Source organism: Notothenia coriiceps, unplaced genomic scaffold, assembly GCF_000735185.1.
Source record: "Notothenia coriiceps isolate Sejong01 unplaced genomic scaffold, NC01 NC01_scaffold00037246, whole genome shotgun sequence".
Classification (NCBI taxonomy): domain Eukaryota; kingdom Metazoa; phylum Chordata; class Actinopteri; order Perciformes; family Nototheniidae; genus Notothenia; species Notothenia coriiceps.
In genome coordinates, this window is record NW_011369947.1 from 26,810,836 (window position 1) to 26,817,328 (window position 6,493).

The window sequence follows — 6,493 nt, forward strand, 5'->3', positions numbered from 1 at the left end:
ACGGCAGTGTCCGTGACAGTTTGTTTTCATCTGATTTCAAATAAACAAAGTCTTGGTTTTTAGAATATTAAACTTGTTTTTGCCAAATTCAGATGATAATGCAACTTTTAAGCTTTTAACGGCATAATTACAAGCGGTAACTTAACGTCACAGCATGCCCCCGGGCCGCCATTTGCCCATCCCTGCCGTAGAGACCATAAGGATCAAACATAAATACTTTACAAGAGCAGAATATAATTGTAGTCAAAGTTTATTGCAAAATCTATTGTAATAAGTCTTCTGTGTAACAACATAAAGTCAACTTGTTTCAAGAGTTCTCTAGAAGCTAGTGTCAGTTTTGAAAACTGACTTGGTCTAAGTCTAATACAATAATTATTTATTTAAAAAAAGGTTCCATTTAGTGTATTGTTTACCTGAAGAAACATGAGTTTTTCTTACCTGATGATGACATACATGACCAGGAAGTTTCCCACAAGGCCGATGACACAGACAATCATGTAGACCACCACGATGGTGACTCTGAACCCGGTTGGCAGTAGTGTGTCGGTCTCGTTGTAGGTACCGTTGAAGTTGAGCGAGTCGTTGAATTGCAAGTGAACCAGCTGGGACAACAGGAGGTAGTCGTCCGGGTACTCCATCTCCAGAGCGAGGGGCTTTACTTCACCTGACGGAAAGAAGAAGTGGGGTGTCACACATAATGTCATGATCAAGCTACTGTGAACGATAATGCCATACTCACTGTAACTTATTTGAACAAACATTTGAAGGTAAGTTTAATGCAAAGAACCACTTAACATGCCATCAAATGTTGTTTTGGGTAATCTCAAGTGGTTCAACTTCCCACCTTGCGCAGTTTTGAAAAGGGTCATAGTCATAAGAATAATCTTTGTTTACTTTGTCAAACCTTTTTTCCTTGACCTCGAAGGAAAACGTCTTAAGGACGGGAATTCATAAGAACTTGGGAAACTTTTATTTAAACTTCACTTTTTTTTAACTTTATTTAATATGCGTGCAAAATGAATACTCTTAGTACTAAGTGAAACATTTAATAGTGTTTATTTCAAGTAAAGATTATTGCCCTGAACACTATCAACACTGGTGGGCAATATACACCAGGTTATTGGTACTAGTCTCTTTGATTATATAGAATAAAGGGAACTAATGAGCAATGCTTAACACATAATTAAAACACCAAAGCAGCATTTGTCGAGCCAATAATAACAACATTTTCTCGTTCTATAGCAACATATTTTGATTAAGGTAAAGCCCTACAGTACGAGTTACCACAACAGCACGGTTTTTCTGGAAAAATAAGGTTAATTCTAATTGGTGGAGGTCAGATCATTTCCATGGTTAAGAGAAACCAAACAATATCTGTAGGACACATGTTTCTTATCCTGATTTGTGACGTGAGAGTCCCTTTCTGTGAGCACAATTCAAGCTTCACGACCCGGCACCAAACAATATTACCATGTCACAGTGCTTCCTGCTTTTTCAAATTTAAACAAAGATTGCTTTAGGCGGAGAAAAAGGGAGATACAGAGGTAGGGTGAAAAAGAAAAGAAGAGAGGGAGAAGAAAAAATATGAACAGGACATAAATAGAAGATGAAGAAAAGCCCAGAGAGGGGAGGTTCAAAGGACAATAAATTAAGAAGGAAGAAGCTTGAAAAGGAATGCAATATGGGCAAAGCAAAAAGAAAGGGCGAGTAGATGTTGAGGAAGGGAAGGTAAAAAAGGTTTGAGGGATGAAGGAAACTAGTGCTATAGGAAAAATAGAGGGAAGGATTTGACATAAAATGTACTATTAATGCACTGCCACGTGAGGAATATATTAATGCCAAGATGTGTGGGGCTGAGGGGAAGAATAAGAAGGAGAGAGAATACATGAATATGCATGTGAGTTAATGCAGTGAGAAGAAAAGAGAGCAAATGCAGTGGCCTTTTACTTTCAATCAACAATCATTTTAAAGCCGAGAAAAATATTAACATTTTTAACCACCAACAAAAAGAGTTTCTTCATTTAAAGGAGTTTGCTGTGTTATTGTAAATGTTTCCTATTTGTGTAAATCGTATTATGTTTACCTTTTATCATGTGCGAATAACTAACGTCTAAGAAACGCAAAGCTGTCCCTTACCTTTTATTGTCCGGCCATTAAGAAGACTTAACATCTTTTTGGTTAAAAGTAAATTATTCCTGCCGCCTCTGATGCATATTATACACATACTGTAAATATGATTTAATAAGATATTCCAACTCATTACACTGGTCAGTGAGTGCTTCTCTGACCAAGTAAGCGTCCATCAATGGGAAGCAGGGGGTACTATTACGGTTAGGGTTGATGTTGGCTTACAAAAAGGTAGGTTAAATAGTCTGGAATTGAGGTTACATGATATATTCCATATTGTCTGGTGCCATTGACCCATTGTTCACCATGTTAAAGTGTTTAACATAGATTTCAGAAAAGGCAGACACAGTGGACGGGAACAAAATGTTCATTGAGCTGCAACAGTGATGAGAAACCTCATTAATTTCAGACTCTGATGGACAAAAAACGAGACCTATTTGAATTGCTAAACAAATCTATGATGTTGGCCCCATTTCCAAGGTCTGGAACATTAGCATGCAAGTCAGTTTTCACTGCATGGGTTGACAGTGTGTTAATCCCCGATATAAAGGAGTAAAAGTATTTTGAGTTCTTGTACTCGAGTATATGTAAGATTAACAAGTGGATTGGCGTGGTGTCAGATGAAACACAAAGGCTGTACTTTGCCTTGGTGAAGAGGATGCTAAGCCTGAAGGTGAATCTCTCGATGTACCCTTCAGTCTACCGACTCAACTTCATTCACGATTTTGAGCTGTGGATGGACTCTGAAGAATAAGCTCAAGCATACAAGTAGCTGATATTGCTTTTATTTGCACGGAGACTGGGCTCAGACATAATCTAGCATCAGCCTTTGGCTACAAAGGCAATACTCTCTTTCTCAACACCTCTGCATGCGAGCCGCCGCAGCAGCAACACGTCAAAATGCTGACTTGAACAAGGCTCCCTCCCTCTCTCTACCTGATCATGAATATTCATCAAATCAAAACAGTAAAGTAACTCTACTGTGCTTCTGAATATCCCAGTGGTTACAGCAGGGAATATGTGGGTTACACTGTATGTGCACTAAAATAAAATGTTCCTAGCTCATCAATTTAACCCTTTCTTCTCTCCATTACTCTCTGTTGAGATCTTGTTTCCACTCCTACTTCCACTCTTTAATCAATTGTCTACATTTAAGACTCAGTGTATATGAGTTAAATCTCTGATGAAGCAGCAGTGTGTGTGATTTGGCTGCCTAAGGGTTTGATGAATAAGCAGTTAAATTTAGAACGTGAAGTGTGTGTCCATATACGGCTGCAGCGGCACTCTGGGTGGGCCTCTGTACCAGTAACTACTACGTGTGAGAGGACAAAATATCACTAATGAGACTGATGTTTTTATTACGGATACAGCATGCATAGCACATGAAAATAGAGTAAGGTCATGGCAACTGGTTTATACACTACGGAAATGTGATTTCATGCAACAGTATGAAGCAGAAATAACTCTGATTCACCGGGGTGTTCCATCACTGTTTCCAACCTCAGATGGCCTTTGTGTTATCCTAATCAATGAATCAGTGATGCATGTGTGCCTTCATTTTGTGATGGAAAATGGGATGACCTGCAACAAGTGTCATCGGCTGAACTCAAACTTTGGCTATTTCAGGTCTGTGGTCTTGTTTTTCAGTCTGGAGTCATGTGACACAGAAGGAAAGCATTACAACTTCTACAAGAGTAGACATTACAGAGTAATTATATTTCAGTGTGGTTTTGGGAATTGTTGATACATGAATGTGAAGCTGACCGTTGAGCGGCCCGACCAAGAAAGGAGGCAGAGGCAGAGAATTCAAATATAACCCGGTGTGGGCATTTATTCATCGCTGTGGTACATGACACAGCCTCAATATTGCTGCCCAGGTGAACACAGTCACCAGCCACAAGGATCTCACCCACACTACCTGTCCACTGACAGGGAAAACAGAGCCTAAATACACACACACTAATTAACCCAACAAGACACAGGTGAGGGGGGAGGAGACAACACAGGGCACCAGGTGCACACAATCAACAGAAACAGACATGGGGAAAGGGAACACTTTTCAAAATAAAACACATGTGCAATATACAAAGCCCGAAGCCGTCAGTCCACAGTGACGAAGCCATCTTCGTCACACTGATACTTGTTCAGCGCGATAATGTCCACATGTCTACAGCATTTTCAGGATTTTCGAAAGCCTAAATGTCATTAACAGAAGTAAAGAGCTAATGTTAGGCTGCAAAGAAATTGCAGCACAACGCTAAGCTAAAGGTGGCTAGTGGTTGATGTGATGTTTTGTAGTTTCATTTAGTCACTTGATAAATGTTCTTAAGAGATGTTCAGACATTCACCAGTGTGGTATTCATTGAAACATTCATGTCACAGAACAAGACATGAAAATATCGTAAGCTTGTGTTTACCACTAATGTTATTTAAAAACAAAAACCCACATCTCCGGTATTACGTCATATCGGACGCAAATCTGGATCAGCTCCGTTGTACCTCCGTTTTTAGAGATTGTTATACGGAGGAAAAGAGAGAGGGTTTTGTTTTCTGACACTTAGTGAGCTCCCTGACACACCAGGGACTCAAAGAGCATTTTGCGTGATAGGTCCCCTTTAATAAATCGTTGAATTGTTTTCCTGCTGGCTGATTTGTTTGTCTTCTGAGTTTCTGACAGGTATAAACTAGATGGGGGCAAGTTGTCTTATTTTCCCGTAGAAATCAGAAATGAAAACTGATTTGCTATTAATATCAAAAATAGGTAATATTAAAAACCATAATCAGCTTCTTCGTTTTCCTTTTGAAAGCAAGCCTGCACTAATTGCAAGGAATGAGCTCACCCAGATAATGGGAAATAATAAAAGAAGACAGAAATGCAGGCCATATTGGAGATCTTCACAGCACATTGCACCTGCGTCAAGGATTATGTAAAAATAGTTTGTAAAACATGTTGCCTTTAGGGCACTTTGTAAGAGACCTTTAAAAGGTATTCAAAGGAAAGATAATGACATTTTCACGCTGGGTACACGTTAGAAAAATCTCAATCGTCACTGGCTTGAGTTTCAAAACAGGATACATTATTATCCTTTCAAGCATGGAAGTAGTCATCGCATACTGGCATATGGTACAACCAGGAATAACTCCCTATAGAGGCTGAATCATGTTAACCGCTAATCATACATGCCATTATACACTGTTCGAGTCTTGGGCCTTTGTTATCATGTTCTCCTCTATCCTTGAAAGAGTACATTCAGTATTTTTCCCAACAATACCTTTACAGTTTTTCTCGATTGCTAACACACATTTCTATTTTAATTGCTCAGTTTCTCAGAACACTAAACACAATTCACAAAACCACACACCCAAAGTGCAAAACACCTCATTTCTCCAGCTAAGTGAAGAACTGCACTCAAAACTACATAAACACTTACCAAATGCAAACTTTTGCACCAAATATAACACACTTCATTCTTAATACTAGATTGTTTGACCACCCAACTACACTGAGCATAATCTATAAGGCACTTTCATCTGTTATGGGCTATGCTCTGTACATAGAGGATTCTGCAGAGAAAGATTGCTTGAGTATACAGAAATACAGTAAATGAAGAAATACAAATGAGTTGTTGAAAAAAAATCATATTTTATTCAAAAATAACATTGTGCAACATGCATCTCAGCACATAGTTACTATGCTTCGGATCTCTCTAAGTGTGATGGCATTGTTTGCCAAAACCCAGTTTGTAACTGCTGCTTCCTGTGCCTCATTGAACATCTTTAGCCTTCCACCTGCACCTCTTTCTTTCTCAGTCCTTCAGATAAACAACAAAGATATTGTGGTTGGTCAGTGTGTGTGTGTGTGTGTGTGTGTGTGTGTGTGTACAGTTGTAGTCTGCAACATGCCAACAATTCAATTACAGTAATGAAGTAAATACGTTTCACACAACAGATATAAGCACTGATATATCATGAATTATGCAGAGCTNCAGTCAATTGTGCAGGACTTGTGTAATGTTAAAGCCTTTTAGAAATGAATTGCACATAATAATTCCCACGGAGCTGTGAGCACTTATACATTTATTTGACGCTTTTCCACTCATGTTCCGTTGTCGGTTTTCCTCTGTTGAAATCGACCAGCTGTGAAGGTGGGGGCGGGGCTTTTAAACGCGAGTAGTGAAAACACTTCCGCGTAGTCTGCTCGCGTGTATCCTCCCTTTCGTCTCCTCCCGCTCCCCTCCTCGAATCCTCCGTGTGCATTTCAGCTATTGGGACGTCCTTCAAAATGGCGTGTCTTGATCGATTTCCGTGTGTCAAGTCCCGGAGGAGGGGAAGAGAGGAGTCGAGGAGGGGTATTGGGATGAGGCTC